The 26848-nt window shown below is 36.4% G+C and overlaps 1 pseudogene; it reads right to left on the bottom strand.

Annotated features, from left to right (window-relative positions):
- Positions 1-1499: 1499 nt before the first annotated feature.
- LOC112310958 (CD99 antigen-like protein 2 pseudogene) lies at positions 1500-2275 on the bottom strand (annotated as a pseudogene).
- Positions 2276-26848: the final 24573 nt, after the last annotated feature.

The raw sequence follows: 26848 nt of genomic DNA, 5'->3' as shown, positions 1-26848 counted from the left end.
GTATATATTGGGAACTTTGTTGGAAAATTAATTGACTATATGTACATGCATTTATTCCTGTGCTTTCTATTCTGTTCCATTAATCTATGTGTCTTTTTTTAAAGCTGATAGTATGCTGTTTCGATTCCTGTAGTTTGTGATATAATTTGAATTCAGAAACTGATGCTTCCAGATTTTTTTTCCTGTTTTTGTTCTTTTTTTTTCTTCATCAAGGTTGTTTGACTATTTTGGGCTTTTGTGATTCCATATGAATTTTAGGATTTTTTATATTTCTAATATTTTTATTAGAATTTTGACTTGGGTTGCTTTGAATCTGTAAATCACCTATGGTTGTATGAACATTTTAGCAATATTAATTCTTTCAATCCATTAATTTACACTACCTTTCAACTTATTTGCACCTTCATCAATGTTTTATTGTTTGTAGTGTACAAATATTTCACCTTCTTGGTATTTTATGATTGTTGTTGGAATTGTAAATGAGATTGTTATCTTAATTTCTCTTTCTGATAGTTTTTAAGTATATTTTTAATGATTATGCTATTACAGTTGTCTCATGTTTTCTCCCCTTTATTATTTTCTGTCCTGTATCCCCCTTCCCTCCAGCATTGAACCCCCCTTAGTTGATGTCTATGGGTCATGCATAGTTATAACATGCAAAGCAGTTATAACTTCTTTGGCTTCTCCATTTCCTGTACTGTTCTTAACCTCCCCCTGTCTATTTTGTGCTTACCAATTATGCTTCTTATTCCCTGTACCTTTTTCCTCAATTCTTCCCCTCCCCCTTCCCACTAATAACCCTCCATGTGATCTTCATTTCTGTGATTCTGTTCTTGTTCTAGTTGTTTGCTTTCTTTTTTATTTATGTTTGTTAAGTTCAGTTGTTGATGGTAGTGTGTTTGTTGTCTTTTTACTGTTCATAGTTTTTGATCTTCTTTTTCTTAGATAAGTCCCTTTAACATTTCATATAATAAGGACTTGGTGATGATGATTTTCTTTAACTTTATCTTATCTGAGAAGCACTTTATCCGCCCATCCATTCTAAATGATAGCTTTGCTGGATAGAGTAACCTTGGATGTAGGTCCTTGCCTTTCATGACTTGGAATACTTCTTTCCAGCCTCTTCTTGCCTGCAAGGTTTCCTTTGAGAAATCATCTGATAGTCTTATGGGAACTCCTTTGTAGGTAACTGCCCCCTTTTCTTTTGCTGCTTTTAAGATTGTCTCCTGTTATTTAATATTGGGTAATTTAATTATGATGTGTCTTGGTATGTTTCTCCTTGGGTTCAGCTTCTTTGGGATTCTGTGAGCTTCCTGGACTTGTATGTCTATTTCCTTTGCTAGATTGGGGGAGTTCTCCTTCATTATTTTTTCAAATAAATTTTCAATTTCTTGCTCTTCCTCTTCTCCTTCTGGACCCACTATGATTTGGATGTTGAAACATTTAAAGTTGTCCTGGAGGTTCCTAAGCCTCTCCTCAATTTTTTTTTTTTTTCATCCAGAAAACTTAGAATGAGAAGCCAATGGTATCAAAGGAGCAGAACAGCAGCTGCAGGTCCAAATGAAATGAGCTTGGTCTTCCGTGGCAGCACCACTGTGCACCCGCTGCTGGGAGGGGCCCTCAGATCCTGGGCGGCTGGGGCTGTGGTGGCTCCGAGGACTGTGGTGGCAGCTCTAAGTATTTCACTTGGGGTTCTTCACACACAACAGCTTCCAGGTTCTCTCCCTTCACGTAGTCTGCATTGAGACCCTGCTGAATGCAGAAGCAGAACTTCTGCTGGTAGGAGATGTAGCTGGAGACAGCACCAATCAGAGCCATGGCCAGGGCACTGGCTACACCGGCAATAGTTCGAGTTTCTGGCAACATTCTGGCTTCAGGGTCATCATTGATGTTGTGCCGGCTGTCACCTCTACCCTTGTCAGGGTTGTAGTCACCACCCCCTAATATGCCTTCGAGATCCTTGTCTGAAAAACCTCCTCCTCCCACACTTGGTTTCCTGTGGCCATCATCTCGATCATTCCAATCATCCAAAGCATCAGACAAGTCAAAATCACTTGCTGCAGGCTTTGCTGAAGCTCTGGTAGTTCCTGGCCTCTTGGTAGTGGTGCTGACATGGTCCCATCTCTGCTTTAGTGAGAATTTCCTTCAATGCATCCTCTGGGTCCCTAGATCCTCTCTGGACCAGAGTGACCAAGGAAAAAGCTAGGCAGAAGAGAAACACCGAGCGCCTGGCCACCATTGCTGGGAACGGATGGAGGGTACCCAGAGGAGCACAGTTTGCTGGAGAGCACCCCGGAGGCAGGTCCAGATAGAGAGGGGAAAAAAACTCCTCATTTTTTAAAAAATTTTTGTTTCTTCATTCTGTTCTGGTTGAATGTTTATTTTTTTCTTCTGTTCCAAATTGTCGATTTGAGTTCTGATTTCTTTCCCTTCACTGTGGGATCCTGGTAAATTTTCCTTTATTTCACTTTGCATAGCCTTCCCTTTTTTTTTTTTCTATTTTACAACCATACTCAACCATTTCTCTGAGCATCCTGATTACCAGTGTTTTGAACTCTGCATCTGATAGCGTGGCTATCTCTTCATCGCTTAGATCTTTTTCTGGAGCTTTGATCTGTTCTTTCATTTGGGACATATTTCTTTGTTATGTTTTAAGGGGTGGAGCCTTAGGTAATCACCAGGATGGGGCAACCCACTTCCCTTTGTTATGGTGCTGTATGTGGGGGAGAGGTCCGAGAGGGAACAGTGCCTCTTGCTTGGCTTTTGCCCACTTTCAGTCATTTCCCCCTCTACCTATAAGCAAGTTGTGCCCTTCTGGTGCTGTTTCCTGGGACAGTGAGCTTGTGTACATTCTAGGATCTGTGGACCTCTCCAGTGGACTCTGCCGTGAGACTGGCAGTTTCTCCTGGGCCACAACCCCCACAGATTTTTACAGCTAGAGGTTTTGAAGCTTTCTTTCCTGGTGCAGGTACTCTGGGTTGTGCAGTCTGTCTCACTCCCTGGTTGTTCCTCCTGGCTTATCTGTATGCAAATGTAGGACCACCCAGTCTACCCACCACTGCCTTTTCTTGCCTTGCTGCATCCTCTAGGCCCCATCTGCCTGTATCCACCTCTCCTACTGGTCTGGATGAATGCTTCTTCTTTAAGTCCTAGGTTGCTGGACTTCTATACAGTTCAAATTTTTGGTAGTTCTGGTTGTTGCTTTTTTTTTTAATTGGGTGTTATCCTTCTTTTGGTTGTGTGAGGAAGCAAAGTATATCTAACTATGTGTCCATCTTGGCTAGAACTGAGAGTTACTTTTTTGTGTGTGTATAGAAATGCAACAGATTTTTATACACTAATTTTGAATCCTACAACTTTACTGAATTTTTTTATTAGTTTACTAGCTTTAGTGTGGATCCTTTAGGATTTTCTACATACAATTATATCTACAACAATAATTTTATTTCTTTTTTCCTGACTTGGATGGCTTTTATTTTGCTTGCCTAATTAGGTACATAAATATTTAAAATTGTTAGATTATCCTGATAAATTGGCCCCTTTAACTTTATATAATGACCTTTTTGTCTTGTTACTATTTTTAGACTAAAGTTTTTTTGTTTTTTGTTTTTTTTTGTATTAAATTCTTATAGCTACTCCTGATTTCTTTTGGTTTCCATTTGCATTTTTCTTATCCCTTCACTTTCAGACTATGTGTGTTCCTTAAGCTGAAATGAGTCCCTTATATACAGTGTATAATGAGGCCTTATTTTTGTTTTGTTTTTGTTTTTGTTTATAATCCATTAAATGAATCTATGTTTTTCAATAATCAGTTTAGTGTATTTACATTTAAAGTAATTATTGATAGACATAGACTTACTATTGCCATTTGTTAATTATTTTCTGGATGTTTTACAGTTTTTTTTTTCATTGTTTCTTGCTCTCTTCCTTTGTGATTTGATGATTATCTGTAGTAGTATGTTTTGATTTCTTTCTCTGTATCATTCATGTAGGTTTATGCTTTGTGGTTACCATGACAGTTTTTGCAAACGTCTTATCTTTACAACAGCTTATTTAAGCTAATAACACTTTCACTTTGAACATGTACCAAATCCCTACATTTTTACACTCCTTTCAACACATTTTATTGTTTTGATGTCACAATTTACATTTTTTCTTACATTGAATATACATTAACAAATTATTATAGTTATTTTAATTCCTTTGTCTTTTAAATTATAACTTACTCACCACCATTACAACATTAGAGTATTCTGAATTTGACTTATAGTTACCTTTGCCAGTGACTTTTATGCTTTCATATGTTTTCCTGTTACTAATTACCATCCTTTAATCTCAGCTTCAAAACCCCCCTTAAACACTTGTTGTAAGGCTGTTCTTGTGATTATGACCTCCTTCAGGTTTTATTTTTCGGGAAAATTTTTATTGCTCCTTCAATATGGAGTCACTTTTGCCAATTGGAGTATTCTTGCTTGGGAGTTTTTGTTGTTGTTGTTGTTTTGTTTTTGTTTTTGCCTTTCAGCAATTTGAATACGTTGTTTCACTCCCTTCCGGCCCGCTAGGTTCTGCTGGGGGAAAAAAGTCTTATGGAAGTTTTCTTGTATGTGACAAATGTAGCTTTCTTTTGCTACTGTTAAAATTTTCTTTTTGTCTTAAACTTTTTTTTAACATTTGACATTTTAACTATAATGTGTCTTACTGGAATGAGTCCATTTGAACTCACCTTATTTCATGGCTTTGGGGTTTCCTAGACAGGTGTCTATTTCTTTCCCCAGGTTAGGGAGTGTTTGGTTGTTATTATTATTGCTATTAGTATTGAATAATCTTTCTGCTCCTGACTCTTTGTCTTCTGCTTCCTTTCTGGGACCCCCATAAAGTATGTACTGGGCATTGATGGTATGCCACCAGTCCCTTAAGCCATCTTTACTCTTTTTAACCTTTTTTCTTTTTGCTTCTCTGATCAGATTCATTCCATTCCCCCTTTTTTAAAGTTTGCTAATCCTTTCTTCTGCTTAATCTAGACTAATATTGAACTATATTGAATTTTTTAGTTCAGTTATTCTATGTTTAGCTCTATTATTTGTGTTTGGTAGTTTTAAATATTTTTTCCATCTCCTCATCAAAATTCTCGCTTGATTTATGCATTGCTCTCCTGACCTGGATGAGCACTGTTAAAGATCAGATAAACCATTTATCTCCATTTCATTATGATTTCTTTTTAGAGATTTCTTGTTTTTTTGTTTTGAACGTTCCCTTCTGTTTTCATTTTTCTCAACCCTTTCTGTTGGTTTCTTCACTTTAGATAAAACAGTCACCTCTTCCAGTTTCGACAGACTGGTCTGGTGTAGCTGAACCTTATCAGTCAGCCTGGCCCCAGTTCCTGGCTGCTTTTCAAACTTCTGCGATTGTCCAAGCTACCACCTTTTTCTTAGTGGCTCCCAGTCATTGGCCAAAACTTGTCAGTATCCCACAGCAGACGATTGCAGTCAGCAATCAGGTGGAGGCTGATTAGAAGCTAGACGAGACCCTCAAGCAGTATCAGGAAAGTATTATGGCAAAACCCCTCCAGGAAAGACTGAAAGATGGACATTTTTGCCTGCTCCCTTTGTGCTGAGCTGTGGTGAGTGCTAACACACCTGCTAACAACTGCTTCTCAGTTTCCTATAGTTCTGTGGGATTCTCGAATGCAGGTCCCATTGGCTCTCACAGTTAAGTAATTTGGGGTGCATCCTGTGAGTATCAGGCTTAAAAGCTGAGGCCTTAGATGTGTAGCTTAACCTCTTTGCTCCTCAGGAGAAAAGATTAGAGTTGGGACTTCCCTCTCAATTAAATGTCACTGTATCAAGGGTAACATTTATGGTGATTGTTTTTTCTCAGCATTTCCTAACCATTATGATGTGGGTATTTTCTCAGTTGCCTGATGTATGAGTGACCCAACTACTTTCTGGGTTTTTCTCAGAGGGAATTGTTCTGTGTCTAGTCGTGAACTCTTCAGTGTATCCTTGGAAGCTGAAAATTCAGGAGCTGCTTCTCATACCATCTTAATCTGAAGCCTTAGGAAAAAAAATTTAAATCTCCTGGATGATTTTTAAGGCAAATATGTTAACATATTTTAAAAAATTGTTTTGCTTTGAAAGAAAACTGAATCATGAAAGATTTCACATATTTCTGTAAAGTAGTTAGATGAATTATACAACAGATTTTGTAAATTAATATTTCCTCTAGATTTTTGCTTTATAATTCTTGCCTCATTTAGTGGATTAAATCTGTTATATGAAAATGCATTTGTTATATTTTGAATAATGGTGTCAATAATTTGGTTATCTAAGGCTGAAACAGCCTTCTAAATTTTGACTGGCAGAGAAAAAAATGTCCAGTTTAGACCTCATGCATAAAAGACAGGCTTTTCTTTAAAAAAAGATGTAAAAATTGAGAAATACAAAATTATATGTTCTACTAAAGGTTGTTATTCTACTTATTTGTTCCAAATCCCACAACTAAAAGATCTTGGTTTGATAATGATAAATTGGAAGACCTCATAAATTGCAATGTATTTTGAATTTATAATTCCAAATGGCAACACTGGTATTCTCAAAAGTTTTCAATTGCAGTGTGATTTCCAAGATCATTATCTCTATTTCATTTTTCTCTCTATACCAAAATTTTAGCAATACATTTATGTAATTCTTGGTGGCAATGAGCTACTAATATTCTTCAGATAGCAATTTAGTTTAGTGTTATGAAAGAAAGATTCTGATTTTTTATCTTTTTTATTGTACTTCACATCTTACATTCCTAGTATATACATGGATATGTATGTATAAATATGCATTCATATTGTATGTTATAAATATTAAGCACATAATATTCTTACTTTTGCATCTAGAGTACTTCTGTATAAAAAGCAAATGTACTACTCAAGATTAATAAAACATAATCTATAGCTTATAATTATTTTTCCAAGTGCTTTTCCATAGGGTACTATGTGGTCCTAGAATATTAGCAGTTTTGGGGGGTAGTGAGCACATGTTTATGAAAAAAAGGATATTTATTGCAATAGTAATATGTTGATTAAAGGCTAATGAACTATGTAAATAAGGGAATGGATTGAATTGTCTTAGCTTAAGAAAACCTCTCAACAAAGTCACATCTTTGGTTGAATTTGGAGGAAGTGAGAAACATGAGTTGCCGGAGAGGTGAGTCTGTTATGTAGTGCATAAGAATGCAAAAGTAAAAAAAAAAAGAATGCAAAAAGTAGGAGTGAGGGACATGAAGTCTTATTGTAGGGGTCCAATGACAACTTTGGGCCACAGTGAAGAAAGGTTTCTTTGGGGCATAAAAACAACAGAAAATGGATGAACCAATAAAACTTCACTATGTAAAAGGATATAACAGGGAAAGGTAACTGAATTAGCTGTGAATAAATCAGTACTTATATAGTTTTTATAATTTAATGATATTGCTTTCAAGTATAGATAGCAAAATAGAATTCTTATTGCCCACTTAGATGTCATGGGGGACTTATTCTAGTGGATAGATAAGAATGTCCTCTTACTGGAACACAAAAAGGATGTATTTTAATTTTCTTAAACAGGGGCAAGGATGTGAGAAAAGACAAACAGTAGTGAGATTACATGAATCATATACTCAAAGAGAAAAGGCCTGCTTGCTCTTGTGCCATAGTAACAGATAATCATCAGAATCATTTTTTTACTGATTTTACATCCTAATTAGTCAGTGACAACTTCACTTAACCATGCTTCCCAAAGGCCACTAATTAGTGGCAGCCTACACATATACAGCTGACTTAGGACCCACACTCCTTCCTCTGGAAGATCACTAACTCCTCAACTGCAATAGCCCTATGTAAGGTCATTATTTTTTGCTTCATTAAGAAAGAGTACTATATACAAGCCCAACTCTCCTTAGGTATCAAGCAATATAGTTCAGTCTTCCCTTTCAGGTATTGAAAGGTAGCCTCTACCTTTGAGGGTAGGTAGATTTTTCTAACAATTTTATGTATTAATTGATTATTAATAGAAAATATATTACACAATCTGAAATGGGGAAATTAAGTTACTCAAGAAATTCTTACTTGGTACTGAAAAGAATAAATGACGACCCATGTTGTCAAAAAGCTGAGACAAGCAAATAATTATAATTCAGTTTGTTAAATATAATAAGAATGCACTTGGCATTAGGGGAGTATGCAGGACAGCTACTTAAGTAAAACTTAAGATGCAGATTTGGAAAAGGTTTATTTCTGAGCTCACTCTTAAAGAGAAATGATAATAAAAATAATAATAGGAAGCAATTGAGGAGACCACTAAAGATGAATGATTAAGCTAAAAGGCTGTTCAGGGAATTAAACTGATTTAAAGTGAATTAAACAAACTGAATTCAATGTTGCTATCAGTAAAAGGTGAGAAGCAGAGAACTGTAATCAAATTAGAGGTCATGGTTAATAGTAGAGATCAACAGATACACCTTAAAAATAGAAATTAACATATAATTCTCTTTACTGTTCATTTCTAAAATTGCTTCACTGAATACTTAATTTGGGGGGATAATGTTCCTATTCAAGTCTTTTAACAAATTGCATTAAGACACCTGTTGGAAAAGAGACTTTTTTTTTTATTATAAAGTGTGAGGATAATAACCAGCCAATGAGATCCAACTTCTTTAAGCACGAGACAAACTACACGAAATATTTGACAAACTGACAAATACATAAATTGTAAAAATTCTTGTTACATGCCACTGGATTTACTTTGTGACAAGATACGGCCAATGTTTTAGTGCCTACTTAGTCTTTGAAATACAGTAGCCATCTCTGAAAATTTCTTTGCCCTATTATCCTGAATATAAGGTGATTATTTTTCCCCATGCAGAAGTCTTTTGGTAGGTGACTTTATACCTGGCATTTTTACAGATTTAAAAGCAACCCCGCTGAAGGTCATACTAAATTAAAGTTTGCATAGCACCAAGGACAAGAGTTCAGACTGCATCAGTACAGGAAAACACAGATGTCTAAACAGAAAGGGATTAGTTTACTTCTCTTTCAGCAAATGTGAAAAATGTTTTTGGGTTATATTTTCATGAGGGAACATAATGACATTCTCTAGGGTCTATGATAGCATTACCAGGTTTTTGTTTTCTGTCCTATTTTGTCACATGGGTGTGTAAATAAAGGAAATTGTGAGAGCATATGTTTTTGCAAGAAATGTTTACATAATTTTTTTACATAAGTAACATGTGATTTTTATTAATAAAGCAACATGCAAGTGAGGAAGTGAGAGAGCCTATTGCTGTTAATTACATAACTGAACATGCAGAGGAGAGAACAAAATACCAATTATTTACGTATAGTTTTAAATAATAATTCTACTTGATCCAAGTTTAGCACTTTAAAATTATTCTTTAAGATATTCAGGGACTGTTAATGCTTTATCATATATATCTAGGTATAGAAATATTTTGCAAATACATTTAATATAGACATAGTTACATGGACATATGCATTGATACATGTGTACATACACTTAAAGTTTATGATTTATAACTGGATGGACAAGAATGTTAGTACTGATTTTGACATAGGTTATGACCACAGTTGAGAGGAACATGACATTTCTTTTCTTAATCTCATGGGAGATGGTTTCCATGTTGGGGTACTAGAATACAAACCAGATTTCCCCCAATGGACCAGAAAACTCAAATTTTGTTAGGTTTCATAGTTTACCAGCCTATGTTTAGGCAAAAAAATAAGAGTTGTTGAAATGAAAATGTGAGACACTTAATTTTGTCTGTGATAGGGTGCACCACCTCTCCTGCAGGTCTCAGCTGACAAGATGATCTGCTTGCATCATCCAGCTTGCGATGGAAGCTGTCATCAGCCCAGAATTCCTTTAGTCTCTTGTGTTTTCTTTATTTTTCATCCCCAGCCACTTACTTTGTCAATGTTTGGAGCAGAATATGAGACACATTTTCTCCACACATATTGGATGGATGGATGGATGGATGGATGGATGGATGGATGGATGGATAGCTGAATGGGTGGATGGATGGATGGATGGATGGATGGATGGATGGATGGATGGATAAATAAGGAAGTAAACGTGTTCTACTAGTAAGGCCATGTATTATTTTGTTTCATATGCTTTGGTGGGAAGTGGATAGAGAAAGGATTTAAAGAAATAGAGCATCTTTATGCAACAGAAGGGCAAAATCAATAGGAACAACTTCTGAGTTTCTGGAAGATCAATTCCGTATAAATCATTTGACTACCAATCTGTATTTCCTTTGAACTGTTAAGTACCACCCACTCTTCTGATTTAGAGAAGTTTTCCTATATATGAAATTGGCATATGCAAATTAAAATATCAACAACTAAAGGGACATATGGCTTAATCTTTGCTTTAAATAAAACTTAACAGGCGTGAAAATCTTTAATAGGAGATAGAATCACCCTGACAGACTGAACTTTAGTGTTTTTTTTTCCTTCTTTTCTAACAGCAGTTATTGGTTTATCATTAGTTTAATCAGAGACAGACTGAAATGTGTTTGTTTTGCACCCTCATCACAGCTGACTTGCTAAGACTAAAGGAGCATGTTGGAAACATAATATGCAGTGACATTCTGAGACAGATGCCTAATTCCGCCCACCTGTTACCAGGTAAGTGCATCCAGGCGGCTTCTCGAGACACTTGAAAGCTCTCCCAGGTACAGAGGAGATAAAAGGAGCTTTTAAAATATACATATGCTAGAAATCCATTCTTTTCTTCTCTGGAAAAGTCTATCTTTTGACCTCTTTCTATCACTTGTTTTTTTTTACCACAGTGACCCCACTTTTCTGTCTGTTTTACCCAGAGTCTCAAAATCTTATTTCAAGAAGTGAGTAAATGTAAATCCTCTTTTGTTTTCTTGTTTACTTTTTTTTTCTTACATCTACCCTCTATACCAACATTTCCTTCTTCAAGTATACTCATTATCATCACTACTCTTATTTCTGCAGTTACCAGGGACTATTAAACATGGAAAAGACAGATAGCTTACCTTATAGGCTATTGTTCTCTAATGATTGAGTCACAGAGAAGAAAGGAGGAAATATATATATTTTTTCAAATTATTATAGAGCCCTTTACCTGGATACATCATTTGCCATTCTGAGCCTTAGATTGTTCACATTTTCAAATTAGCTATAAAATACATTGATGGGAAGAATCATAATTAGTGCTATGCCACAGTTAGCTGTGACTAATAGCACTCATGCACTATAACCATAATATCAATAGACCTTTTGTTATATGGGAAGAAAATTGTCCTGTGCCTCACCAAATATGCATGTTTGACTTAATCATGGAATCTGATTGGTTCTTTTTTATAATCAACTCTTTTTCCTAGAAACAGTAGGAGCTCTCTCTGACCTTAGCTCATGCAGCTCTTGAGTTGAGAAGAGAAAGCTCTTACACGTGAACTAGCATATCTAAAGGTGCTGATGCATCAGAGAATTTGCAGCTTATAGATTTAGTGTATGTTTTATAAACATCACTTAGAATATTTATAATAATACACTTGGAAATATTATGTTATTAATGTCATTTTGTGTTACTCTTTATGGCATGATAGCTCTTGAGTTGACGAACTTTGGTAAAATTCCATGTGGGGCTGTTCGTATAATGTTTAAAAGTGTCATGCTCGAACCTTTGATATTTGGTTTACATAATGGGCCATTCTGGAACAAAATAATAGACAATGAAACATTTTAAAAAGCTTGTCTTTATTTGCTAAACATAAAAGTACAATATGTTCATGCATTTATTTTTCAATATGAAATGTCACAAGTAGAAAATTTAAACACTCCCACATTCTCACAAGTAGGAGATAGTCTGTATTAAATTTGACTCCCTTTGATTTTGTTCTAAAAGAGGTTCTAATTTTTTTACACATCTGAGACCATATTTTTAAAGCAATTTTTATTCTACATTTTCAGTGATGATTATCTTGCCAATATTTTCCTCTTCATGAAATATTTTCACTCATTATTTTCTACATCATAGTTTATTATATGAATGTACTCTAATATATCTTAATTTTTTTCTGTTCTTGAACATCTAAATAGTTGTATACTTTTTTTACATTTGTCCTTTTTAATCGAGGTAACTAGTTAATAATGTTATATAAATTTTGGGTACACAAGAATATAATTTGACATATGTATACTCTATTGCATGCTCCTCATCAAACGTCTAATGTCATTGTCACCCTGCATTTGAACCCCTTTACTCATTTTGCCGCCCCCTCACCTCCTTTCTCTTCTCACTTATTTCACTTAGTATTATATACTCAAGATCCATCCATGTCGTCAGATGGCAATATACCATCTTTGTATATATATAAAATGAAATACAACTCAGTCATATAAATTAATATGAAATATAAAACGCATTGTTATATTTATAAATGAAATGCAACTCAGTCATTTAAATGGATGTGAAATATGAAATATCTATTTTATAGAAAATATATGTGTATATTCTGTCTGGAAAAAGTCCAGCCATTGTAAATATAACAAGAACAGTTTGTGTGACCTAGATGTAACCTGGCAGCCAAGGAGAGTGGACTGGAATTCACATGTGTGAACAATGACAACTTCACTGTACTGGTCAGTGGGGGCGGTAGATGCCATTGAGTGAGCATGTGTACTGTGTGGCCGTTGCATTCAAAATGACTGATTGAGTAGAGCATAAACTTTGCATCAAATTTTGCATTAAGCTTGAACATTCCTCCATGGAAACCATTGGGATGATTCAGAAGTCTGCAGCTGTGGTCAAGTGGTGACTGGCAGCTTCATCACAATAAAGCACCCCTTCATGCATCATGTTTCGTACAGAGGTTTATGGCAAAATATCAAGTCACCCAAGTGACTCAGCCCCTCTACAGCCTAGATTTGGTGCCTTGCAACTTCTGGCTTTTCCCAAAACTAAAATCACCTTTTCGATAGAGACATCTATTGAAGACAAGATACAGGGAACACTGTACATAGGACATTTTTATATGTATATTCACATCTTTATTCATTTATCTGTTGATGGACATGGGTTGTTTTCTTTTCTTGGCTATTGTAAATAAAGCTGCAATGAACATAAGAGTGCATATGTCCTTTTTAATTAGTGTTTTCATATTTGGGAGATAAATACCAACCTTCCTATATTGTATAACTTTATCACTACGACAATGTTGAATCAAACATGCTCTATATACAATGTATATATACATCTATATTTTGAATAATATTTTAATCTCTACCATTTGTACAGAAACTTTGCTCTGAGGGAGAAGGCAGCTCAGTTGGGTCTGGTTAATAACAGACAATGTATCCCCAGCACCTGTAAGGGCCTTAGTCACTTCCCTTTCATTATCATTTCAATTGATTCTAAACTGTTAGTAAGGAGAAGGGGAAATGCGCTTTCACAGCCCCCAGAGCTACCCTACGCTTGTTTCTGCTTCTTCACTCTTTCTAATTCCCATTTCAGTTTTCTACAACCCTTGTTAAGGTGACCTGACTTTCTATGACAAACATAGACTTCTCAACAGAAGTTTCCCTGCAGACCCTAGTTAGTAATTCTGTTGTTTTGCTCCCAGAAACCTGTAGGTATATTAATTGGAATAAGTCAGAATAGCCAGAATCACATGTTGAAAGAGTTAAAATAAATTCCTTCATGAACCCATCAGAGTTCTGGAGAAAGTTGGAGAAGTCTTTAGACAGATTACACAATTGTGTTCTAGTCTAAGGAATTTATACAATCACTGGTTCCCCCCTCTGCTTGAAACCAGCCTTTCTGATTTTCTTTTCTGAGTGGAATTTGCCTGTGCTTCTCCTTGGAGTTCCTAATTTCCAGTCGAGATAAGCTTCCCATTCATTTAAGTTTAGTTTTAAGGCTGGCTTTTTCTAATTTTGCGTGTAACAGTTAATTTAGGCATCTAAATGTTACAGACACAGATGGGGGGGTTCCCAATATACTATTACGGAAAGGATCCCCCTTTCCCTCTCTGGGGGTCCCCCCCCACACACACACCTATTAGATTCGCAATGCCTGCCGCCAGAGGAAACACGTCTCTCAATGCCAGAGACTGGTGAAAAGGAAAGGAATGATTTGTTTAAAAGTTACACAGACTTAGAGTAATGACTTAATGTCTTCATTAAAATACTAAAGTCCTCTAGAATACCCACAGATGCACAGTCCTTCCCTCTCCCTCTGCCCAGTCTGGGGTACCGTAATTCAGGAAAAGAAGTAGAAGTCCCTGATTCAGGCTCCCAGCACCATCAGCTGTGTGGCTGCCACAATCTCCAGTTAATCCAAAGCCATGTGGCACCTTCTCATGGCCCACCAGCAAGAGTCCTTTCTCCCCTTTTCTTCCTGGCAAAGTCTATCCTGCTGCCTAAGACGCATGGCAAAAAGGAGCACTCCAAAACCGAGTGGTCCTCTCTCTTCTCCTCCAAAACCGCTTGATCTGCCCTCTCTACAGCTGCCACGTCTAGGTTTAAATCCCAGCGCCCTTCTTCCTCTGCAGCCCCATTTCTGACTCCTCCTGCCATCAGTTTCACCTACCAGCATTCCCGTGTTCTTCCAGCTTTACTGACCTGCCATAGTAAGTCTGGGCAGGTGTGGCCCCATGGCATGGAGCCAATCATCTCCAAGCTCTCACGCAGGCACCGTAACCAGGGGGTGTTGCTTCCCAGTTACTTCTTGGGTGGAAGTCACTCCCATACCCCTGGCTCAAAGCAGGGCCACAGCTATTTAACATATCTATGAAACCAGTTGAAGGTTATAGATGTGTTAAATGATCACACCAGGGGTTAGCCCAAAGCTGTTGCCTTACAAAATAGCTCTGAATGGCCCTGCTCCAGGTGTCCCTTCCCCCGGCTCAGGCTTGTGGGGGTGAGGGCATCCTACATACATTTTTCTAATTTCCTGGACACCTTGAGTTCTGGGCCCCATTACAAATCACTATTTGGGGCCCTCCTCTTGGCTGCACCCTGTTTTATAAAGAGTACATTTTTCATCTTCTTAATTTGAATCATCCCAGTTCTGTAAGTACTTGTGAGTAAATTCTTCCTATTTACCGCATATCTGCAGGAGTTACTAATGGGGGCCAGGTTCTGGGAATTTCAGGCCTTGGAGGCACAATTTGCCATGTTGATTTTAGTTTTTCTGGGAGGGGATCTGTAGAGTCTGAATAAATTTCAAGGGATATTGTGTAGTGGATTGAAGTGTGCAGCTTGTGGGTTGAGCTCCAAGGGACTGTTACCTTTCAAGTCACCTCAAACCCTCTTCCATGCCTTGGTTTCTCTCCCTAGTTGTCTAACACAGCCATAAGAATGTGAAGTGCTAGGTAACCAACCTTTTTCATGTGCATCCCTGGACAAGTAAATTATTTAATTACACTTGAGTTGGGGTTCTCTTTGGGATCCTGCATGTCCAGAGGGGTACCTCCACAAATATTCTTAGTCACCTAAGAATACTCCAGTTGAATACTTCTTAAGAAACTATTTTACAGGGAAAATAAAGTATGAACATTTTAATTTATATGGGTATATACACCAATAACACTCTTCTTGTCCAAAAGATTTTTACTTACTTATACCCATTTCTATCATTTATTAAAGTGTTTTTGTAACCCCAGATAACAGTGAGAACTATTATTAGTTTGTTGACAAAACACAATGTTCCTTTTAGGCCAATTTGCATGTATATGATTATACATAACTTTGAACATGTTACAAGTACATTTAGTCCATTTTATCTTCCCATTACTTGGTTCATGTCCTGTGCTGTGAGTGTATATTTGATATTCTCAACACATGGAGTTAAAGTCTACATGATTAAAAAAATTAAATGTTAGCATTATAAAACAATGCAGTAAAAAATGCTTTCTATTTGCTGGAAATTTATTTTGAAAAATCCTGCTTAATGAATTGTTTTTAAATTTAGCTTATCTTAAAAATATACTTAAAAATTGGCTTTTGAATTAGTGTTTCTCAGTTTCTTAATACTTTTCACTGTTGGTACATCTATAAGTGGTTTTAAAAAAATAACCCAAGGGGTTTAGAATTGTCAAACGGTAAGCCATCTCTAAATAAAGTGGGGGCTAATGCAATTTTGGATCGCAGACCAGTGGACACCTGAAAATTAATAGAATTTCTTTCCCTTAACCTAGGTCAGGCTCATCGCCAAGCCCATGAAGGTGAAAGGCTAATGGTAACTCAATTACTGTGTCATAGGACCTTTTGATTTACGGTCTATTAAGATTTGAACATTTCCAGTTAAACTGACATACCTGACATTAAATTATGAAAGAATCTTTACTTCTCTTCCTTTGCTGAAAAAAACTCTGTTTATCCTCCAAAAAGGTCAAGACCTCAAAATAGGAGACTGGATTTCTTTTATGATTTGAGTTTCTCCTTTTTTCACCAGAGACAAAATGCACTGTGAAAGAGTTCTTCTTAATTTAGGAAAAGTAGGATTAATTTGCTCAGGTTGTAAAGAATTGTTATATAATGAGCAGACTCTTGGACAAATAAATCTTAATGTAAATATTTCAGGGAAATTCACTATGTGACATTTTTAAAGAGCAGTTTCATCAAATTATGTCTGGCAACTTAGGCCTTCACCTCATTACAAAATAAGCTATATGACTTAATGAATAGTAGCAATATGTCCAATCAATAGAAAGATTAATCCCACTCTAATTTGACTTCTAGGAGCATTTTTTCACATAATCATAACCATCATAATTGAAAGGTGGGTCCTGGAATTCAGAAACTACCTAATAGAGTTGCTGAGAGAATTATATAACGTATTGGATTTAAGGGAGTGGCTGGTACACAGTGTATAATAAATAAATATTAGTTGTAATAATGTCAATAATATTTATACTTAAGCAAAGGGATGCCACTGAAATTTGTATGTATATATATATATATATATATAAATATTTTCTATAACTAACATATTATTACCTTGTTTAATTGCATCTCTACAAGTATAATGAGAAGAGCACAGAAAATAATTGCATGGTTAAGAATCTTAGGACCTTTTTTTTCCTCTTTTCATTGATGTTTTACTTTGAGCAGTATTTCAAACAAAGAATTGTATTTCAAGCAAAGAATTGAGTTTAAGATCTAAAAATACATGTGTCTGTTAGATCTATCAATCAAGAAGTAAGATTCTCAACTCCCTTTCTTTACAGTTTTTAAGAAAAATTAGAGAAGGATCAATAGGTAATTCCTTGACCACCCTGTGCCCCTGGCTTAATCTACAAGGTTCTAAATACATTGGATTTCCTAATGCCAACTTGGCACCACCACCACTCCTTTGAAAGGTGGAAACTCTGGTTCCCAGAAATGCCTTTCCCGTGCGATTCTGGCTTGAATATTGTCCATCAAAGCAGCTCATGCTGAATATGGAAGGTAGAAGTGAAGCAGAAGCCGTATTTTCTGGAGGAAGTCACAGCCAGACTTTCCAGAAGAGAAAGAATCAAAAAGGCTTCCAGCAGGCTCTTAAGATCCACCTACTTTGGTGCTCCACACTGAGCTTTTTAATGTTAACATGGATGATCACTGCTGGCAATTATCCCACGACCTTCCAAGGCAGCTTCCCAAGCCTCTAGTCTCTCAGCTCTTCCAATGATCATGTAAGCACTAATTCATGTCAAAATCTTTTTCTCTGGAACACAATAAGTGGCTTCTATTTCCTCTGATCAAACGATGAACAGATAACATGACAAATTTTAAGCACACCTTTAAAATGTTTTTGACTGAGGTCCTATCTGTGTTTACAAAACAATTTGAATAATTTTACATACTTGCCAGTACAATAAATGTTTAAAGTCATGGTTTTCTGTTGAATTACCTTTTAATCAATTACCTGATTTATTATTACAACAAAGCATGGGAGGTCTAGAGTGAATATACTGATTGAAGGTTATCCTATTTTTCTTTTAAATAACATTTTTCTCTAGATATAGGCAAAAAAATAAATACACCAGATCCATAAGGTGTTATAGTCTATGTAATGGTTAGACAGTGTACCTTCCAAAATTTATGTCCACCTAGAACAATAGAATGTGAACTTATTTGGAAATAATGCCTTTGTGGAGGTGAATAGTCAAGATAAGGTGATACTGGTTTACGGTGGGCCCCAAATCAAAATTCAACGGCATTGTCCTTGTAAACAGAGAAGGGGACATAAAGGAAGTAATGCCATGTGAAGAAGATGGGGGCAGAGATCAGAGTGACTCAGCTGTTAGCCCGAGAATGTCAAGAACTGCTGGGAGCCACCAAAATCTAGAGAGAACAAGAAAGTATTCTTCCTAAGAGCCTTTGGAGAGAGAGCATAATCCTGTCACCACCTTAATTTTAGACTTCAAGTCTCCCAAACTGAGAGACAAAGTCTCTTTTGGTGGGTGTCTTAAGCCACCCATTTTGTGGTAGTTTGTTATAACAGTCCTAGGAAGCTAATACAGGCTATGTCTTGTAAACTTTCAGAAGATCTATGTTGTGATTTTGAATGTTTGGGAGGGGATGAAAAGCCTCACAATCAATCAATCTTATAAATAAGTCTGACAATGTCAATAATAAAGTATACAAAAAACCCCTCATAAATGTGAATGCAAAGATGTTAAATATAATATTAGCAACCCAAGTATAGAATTTAACATTTTAAATAATAGATTAACAAATATTACCAAGTAGGATTTGTTCCAGGATTCTTGGGTGGTTTAATATTTATAAAATTTATTGATAACACCCATTATATAATAGGGACCAGAGAAAAACTATATCATCTCATTGCATGCTGAAAAGATGTTCAATTAAATTTAAAAGCCATTTTATATTTGATAAAAACTTAATTTCTAAATATACAAACAAAAGTAAGTGCTTTTTAAATAATAAAGATTACTGATTTCAATATAATAGCTATCGTCACTAGCTAAATGGCAGAACACCAGGCATTTTATTATCAGGTATATTAATAAATCATGGATGTCTATTGTCACCAATTTCTTTGGAATTACATTAGAACTTCTCTCCACATAATAAGACAATGAAATAAATGAGAATCGGATGGAAAGGAAGAAATTTATTTTATTATTATATGCAAATTTTATAGCCTACTTTAATAAAAACTAAACAAATCAACTAAAAAGCACTATAATTAGTACTCTAATTAGTACTTTGAATTGGTAGCTCACTGTAAAATTTATAAACAATATAAATCTTCTTTTCTATGTACTAATCATGACGAAGTAAAAATAAATAAAAGTAAGTTAATTAAAAACAAACTCATAGACACAGAGAACAAATTTGTGGTTCCCATATGGGAGGGTTTTGGGTGGATGGATGAAAAAGGTAAAGGGATTAAGAACACAAATTGCCAGGTATAGAAACCATCATAGGGATGTAAAGTACAGCTTAGGGAATATGGCCGATAATACTGTAACAACTATATACAGTGTCAGACAGGTACTAGAAATATCACAGTGATCACTTCATAAGGTATATAAATGTCTAATCACTGTGCTGTATACCTGAAAAATAATAATACTTTTTGTCAACTGCAATTAAAATATTAAATTAAAAAAAATAAACACATAAATAGAATATATTTACCTTCCTCCCCAAAACAAATTAAAGTATTATTTGTAATAACAAATGGAAATATAAATACTTTGAAATGATCTAAATAAAAATTACACATGATTTTAAGTGAAGTTACAGTATGGATGGATTTATAAAAAGATTCTCTTGTTTTCTTTTTATCTGTATCTTTAATGTTTTCATAAAAATATGAAATAAATAAAATTATGTTAAAAAACATGATCAAATACCTATGGGGCCACATAGCTATTAAAAATCAGAATAGGATATTTCTGTTCAAGTGAACCTAAAATTATAGATTCTTTTTTAACGTATCCAGGAAGAATTTAAGCTATTATGTTAACATTATTGCCATTTTTTATATTCTACTTTTCTCGCATTTACGTAATATCCTACTTCCACAGGCACACAGCATAGGCATCAGCCAGGGGCTGTCAGGAATGTACCATCCCCAGCACACCCCACCCAGACCCACTGAATCAGAATCTGAAGTCTAGCTAGGGCCTTGGGAACATGAGTGAACATTACCTTGTGTTGCAATGAGTTGTATCAGTGGAGTCCACTAAAATCTCACCTCTTTTTTCAGTGCCATTCTGACCAACCTAGGTAAACATAGCAAATCCCATTCCTTTCAATCTCTTTCTCCTAATTCATTTTTCCATAGCAATTACCATTATCTGATCTTATAGCTTAAGTGCATTAGTTATTGCTTATTCATTTTTTAAGAATGTCTGCTCTTTTTGAGTTCAGGAGAATTTACTGAATGGGCTTATCTAGTAGCGAATACTGTTGAGTTCAGAATTGGAAAGCATTATTGGGTCAGAGTCACAAGTGGACATAAGATCAATTATTTAGGCACAAATACTTCTCAAACTTTGATTCCATGCCATAGACGTGTAGTGCCCAAATCAGTACAAAGTTCGGGACACTACATGGTAAGTGGTACCAAGGAAAAAGTAGTGGGTGAGGGAAATGAAGAGTGTTGGGGTCTGTGATGTTAACAACATTATTAGAAATAGGCCTCACTCAGAAGGTGATATCAATACACACTTATTTAAAGGCTACTGATATCAAGCTAGTATACAGAAGGTATTAGAGGAAGAGGGTAACGAAAGAGAATGTATGAAATAGATAGAAAGTATGTTGTGGTCGTTCACATCAGAAGGCTTTGGTTTTTATCAACATATGGGAAGCATTCATAACCAGGCAGAGGAGGGGTTAAAGAAAGTTGGAAAGACTTGGAATAGCCCATGTGGAGTCAATTAGACATGGGCATTCTACCCTGGCTCCTCCCACATGTCTCCCGTAAATGAACTGTGCTTTCTCAATGCACTGTGCTCATGCTGATCTTGTGTTTAGGTGAGTAAATAAACACATTTGGCATCCTTCTACCGTAAGGGCTGACTAGGGGTGCAGTCTGTGACAGAGTCACCACTAAATCTCCATGTCACAATTCAGGGGCTGACATGTATATGATGATTACTAAGTGTTGGATGAAAGGTCACAGAACAAAAGGACAGAAAGATGAAGAAAAAGCCACAGAAAACAGAGAATGGTGTCTGCTTTGGATTGGACACTGGACCTCAGGAGAATGAGAAAATGTGGGGTGCTGGTGGTCTGAAGGCATGGTCCCCCAAAAAAGGCTCATGAACCGGGATAAGAAGAAAGTACCAAGGGAACCAAAATCTTGTAGAGGTGGAAGAACGAATGCTTCCAGGTCAAAGGAGAGGGATAGGTGGAAATGGAGCCGTGGTCGAGTCAAGGAGCAAATGTGTTAGAGTATGTTTCTCCATTATGTGGTTATGACTTAAGTGCCAGTCAGCTGTTGGTCATTCACAGACTAAACAAGCATGGCTCTCGGGCCAGGGACACAACGTGTACATTTTTCTAAAATGAGATTTTCATTAAAGACACTTCTGAGGAAATGTAACCTTTAATGAGGAGCTTGTGAGTTTATGTCCTCTGGAACAATCTGAGAAGGAAAATGATGTAGGCTCTCTGCCCTTGCTGTCAGGAACCACCGAAGTTTGGTGATTACAGACTTCACAGCTACCAAGTCTCCGTGACGGGAGCCATTCCTGCCGATGCTATGGAGTCCAACTGAACTGCAAGCACAGCTTTTGATGAAGTCACGTGACTGGTAACAAAGTCATTAGTGTATCACTTACCAAAAAGAAGAAGAAGAGCTTCCGACTGGAGGGCTGCATCTATTTGTGTTTCCAAATGGCTCCATGTCTTCTTTATAGGCTGGTTTTGATTGTGCATATGAATCACAAGAAAACATTTCCTCTTCTTGATACTGTAAGACATGAATGTAAATTTGCCAGAACAATTGAGAGACATTGAGTACACTGACTACTTAACGCTTTGAAGCTCACCCAGATTTTACCCTTAGGTATTCGCACTTTGACAAACCTCTTTGTTGGTCATATTTTTCTAGTTAATATTTAACACAGCTGTTTTTTTTAAGGCAGGAGTACCCTTGACAAGATGTACTTATGATCTTTTGAGCTTATGGATTTTCTAGTTTTCTTGCTGGTAAACTTGGATGATGATTATGACGGAATATAATAAAACCTTTGTCTGAATCGCCATCCGGGGATTCTTATGAAGTGGGGATTTGCTTAGAATAAGCAGAAGCAATATGTTCTCCTGATTAGTACTTGTTGACTGCTTGTTGACTGCCTGGGAGCCCGGGGCCAGCGTGGTTGAGTTATGGTCCCCAGCCAGTCACGCACAAACTCTGTAACCTTGTCCAAGTTATGTTACCTCTTAGCATTTCATTTGCGAAATGGGTGTAATCAGACCTTTCTGACAGGAATGTTGTAAGGGTTAATTAATTGCTGTTTGTTAAGTGTGCTGAGATTGTCAGATTAAAGCATTAGGGAAGTGTCAAGTTTGTGTTATTATGGTATTATTTTTCTTTGTTTGGTAGGAAATGCCATTTCTGTGTAATTTACTTTAACAGTAAAATAAGCCATTTTAATCAATGCACAATCAAGCCCTTATTCATTGAGGACAAGGGTGTATACACTTAGCAAGAGCACTGGTGTCAGCTGACACAGGGCAGGGATCTTAAAATTCTGCACTGGATACAAAGAAAGCCTAGAAAATGAAACGCTGGGCGATTAGATGCTGAGTGCCCAGGAGACTCATGTTACTGACCCAGTAGAGTCCGTTATTAGCAGAGGAAAAAAAGGCTGTAACCTTAGCAACTGATACTCAATCTCCAAAAAGGAGTTATCCATGTCACCAAGAAATTGTTGAAACGATTATACATATGGCCCAGAAACTAAATATCACAAATATTTAATTAGAATCCACAGGGGATTTTAAACATAGGGATTTATTAAAGGCTTTATAATAACTTAGAAGTGTACGTGTTTGGATGTGATTTTCTTTGTATCAATACACATTAGCCAAAATTTACAGGCTTAGACCATTGTAATAATAGCTGATGAATCTTGATATTTTCCAAAGAAAATATAAACAGTTTTCTTTTAATCTGGAAATGTTATTTAGCAATATAAATAAGTTGTAGTATTTTTAAGACACTAATTTTCCTAAAATGTATGTTACTAAATGTAACATATAACTGTAATAAATAGACTAACAAATAAGTACATTTACTGAAAAATAATTGTTCAGAACAAATATTTAAAATGAAAGAATCAATGTAAAGTGTGTGAGACTTCACTATAATAGGTATTTTCTAAATAATGCCCTACCAATAATGACTGACTAACTCACATCTATAATTTTCAGTATTAATCAATATCTTTGTGACACTCCAGAGTCATATCTAGGTATTGAAAATTCTACAAGTTTTAAAGCTTTTGTGGACTACATGGATATAATTTTAATATCTTTTATTCTAGCACAGACAGATCTACAATCTCCATTTTGAAACAATGCAGGAAAATAATTTCCATTTAACCAGTCTCTGAACCCATTGATGGAGGAGCCATCCTCATATCTCACTTGGACAAATACGACGGACCCCCAGTGGTCTCCCTGCTCACCCTCCTACAACACAGAAGCCAGGTAAATCCCTTTAACAGGCCAGTCAGATCATGTCACGGTCCTGTTGGAAATCCACTAGTAACTTCCCTCCGTACTCAAAACAAGATCCATCAGGGCCCTATGGAGGAGCATCCACAGCTACTTCTCTGACCTCATCTCCTACTTTCCTCCTTGTGTGCACTGTTCTTGTCTTACTGCTTTTTTTCATGTGCATCAGAAGAACTGTGCTTGGGCTTCTGTATGGCGTTTGCATATTCTGTTTCTTTTGCCTGGGTTCTTCATTCTCTTAATTCAGTTATGTGCTCTCACTTTACATGACAGTTGTAGCCCTAGGAATCCTGTCTCTGACAATACCACTACACCATTTTCTATTACTTTCTTTACCTTAGTGTTCTCTATAATGCTTTTTATCATCTGCCATAGGATAAACTCTCTTAGAGAGCAGAGACTGTGTTTTGTTCACTTCTTCAATGCATAGAAGAGTACCTGGCACATAGTAGTAGCTTAATAAATATTCACAGAAAACTTAAATAGATACTGAGATATGGGTACTTACCAAACTATTCCACAAAATCTTAGTCCTTACTAATGGCATTCCAAAGTAAAGGCCCTAGTTTCAATGTAGCTTAGCAGTTCTTGAAAATGTCAACATTTGATTAAGGAATATCTGTTTGGAAATTCTCCAGAGCTGACACTTGTAGTTTCCATGACAGAAAGTTGGGGGTGAAGGCTGCATACCCCCCGGAAAGCACATATAGAGCAGACACCCACACACTCAGCTCAGAGCTCCACGGCTCGCTGGGGAACACAAGTCCATGGCCTACTTACAGAGGGTGCTGCTGTTCACTCTAAACACAGAAGGATAATTTGGAGGAAAAGGTGATGTGAAGTTTGTAAGTTTCCTAGAGGCTATTTTTCTCTCAACATCATTGATTTGACTGACCTGACACCATTTTACGCTTCCCGAGAAAATAAAAGAAAGCTTGTTACTATTTACCTGAATATTTGAAATTCCAATTATTCCTCAAAATCAATCTCAATGTCACTTTCTTTATTGATATCCTTTTCCAGCATCAGCGGCTTCCTCCTTTATTCTCCTTCCATTCACTTTGTTTAATCCTTACCCGAGGATATGTTTGTTGCTTTTAGAGAGACATGAATGGGAGGTAAAGAGAGAGAGAGAAACATTGGTCGATTGTCTCCCGTGTGCATGCCAACCAGGGATTGAACCCACAGGCTTTCGGTGTACAGGACAATGCTCCAACCAACTTAGCCACCTGCCCAAGTTTCCTTTCATTCACTGTTAAGAGAACACACAATACTTGATTTAATGTATGTTATATTTATACCATGCATATATATTTTCCCAACCACACTGAGTCACTGAGTTAATTCAGGGTAGTCCTACGCCTTGTTTGTCCTTTATCTTCAGCATCCAGCTCAACATTTAGCCTGGAGTAGCCACTTAATAAGTATTTGTAGAAGGTTTCCATGTACAGACATTCTAATTGGTTAGTTTCTTACCCATCTATCTTCAATGGGTATATGATCAGATTACTTCACAATATAATTAGAAATTAAAAGCAGTTTTGAGAGCCTTTGGGAATGTGCTGTGATGTCACATCATCAACAATGTGTATATCATGTATTAATTAAACACCTACTCTAACTCTGGGTGGTCTATGCATTACTGAAAAGTTGCATGTATAACAGATTTGAATCATCAAGTAATACTTTATTCCCTTATTAAAGCTAAGAAATGCAAATACTGTTTAGAGAAACCAAAGGATTCATTTTTTTTTCACAAAAAGGGTCATGTACAGGTATGAAGAAAAGTGGTATATTTTAGTTACTAGAGCACAGAACTGGAGTTTTGGGGTTATAGTTTTAATTTTCCAGTATTTGTTTGACTTTGATCTAATATAATCTATTTTATGTTTCACTGTCATTTATAATAAAGGATGGGTGATAGCCGTGGGGGGGCAGAAGAATATTCCCCAAAGATGTCCATAGCCTAACCCATAGATCTTGTGAATAAGATACCTCCTGTAGGAAAAGCAAATTTGTGGGTGTGATGAAGGTCAGAGACTTTAAATTGGAGGGAGTTTATCCTGGGTTATCTGGGTGAGCCAACCCTAATCACAGGATTCCTTGGAAGCAGAGAACCTTCCTTGCCTGTTGTCAGAGCGGGAGATGTGATTATCAAAGAATACTCAGAGAGATGCAACGATGTTGCTAGCTTCAGAGATCCAAGAAGGCTACAGTCCAGAACTGGGGTGGGGAGTCTGGCCTCTAAAAGCTGGAAGAGGAAAGAAAGTGAATTATTTGCCTGAGCCTCCAGAAAGGAAAGAAGCCCTGCTGACACCTGGATTTTAGTCCAGTGGGACCCCAGTCAAACTCCTCAGCTACATAAATGTAAATACACTGTGTGGTTTTAAGCCACTCAATTTGTGGGAATTTGTTACAGTGGCAGTAGAAAACTAATACAATACTCCACTGCCTTTCATTTTAAAATCTCCCAAGTCAACATTTTAATACATCATTATGTTTAAATTTCAATTATTACATCTTTGGGTTGTTAAAAAGTTAGATGTATTTATACCAGAGATTCCTGTCTTCCAAAAGTATGTGTTTGATATACTTCAGAAAGACCTCTCAATTCTCTTCTTGAACAAAGGATTTTGTAACTGACTCTTATATTCCTTTTACACAATAGAAATCAAAGCCTGCGAGAGCTCATGCCATTTACTTTAGTCAAAATCTGGATGATGCATTGCATAAGTAACAGCATAATAGAGCCCTCATATTGTAATCCGGGTAGATGTATGCTGTGCTTTGAAAATCAAATATTGTTCCCTTTGACGTTTTGACAAGTAATTTAGACAACAATATACATTTGGCTAACTCTTGAATGTAGTACTTCTCGTCCTCTGGATTGTGCAGGGTTTGCACTATGCTAAGAATGACAACAATTATAGAACTCACTTGCATCTGCCAAGTGCACAGATGGTCTTGTAGTTTAGAGGAACAATGCTGAAGAAAGAAAAGGCAAAGGGGTGGGGGAGGGAGCTGGGAGGGTGGGATAAAAATCTTGTCAGCCAAAATAACACTAATAACGTGAAAGAAAGATGGAGACAAAAGCATGTTACAATTTGTCATTGA

The sequence above is a fragment of the Desmodus rotundus genome, chromosome 7 (assembly GCF_022682495.2).
Source record: "Desmodus rotundus isolate HL8 chromosome 7, HLdesRot8A.1, whole genome shotgun sequence".
NCBI lineage: Eukaryota > Metazoa > Chordata > Mammalia > Chiroptera > Phyllostomidae > Desmodus > Desmodus rotundus.
This window is presented reverse-complemented; position numbering and strand designations above follow the sequence as displayed.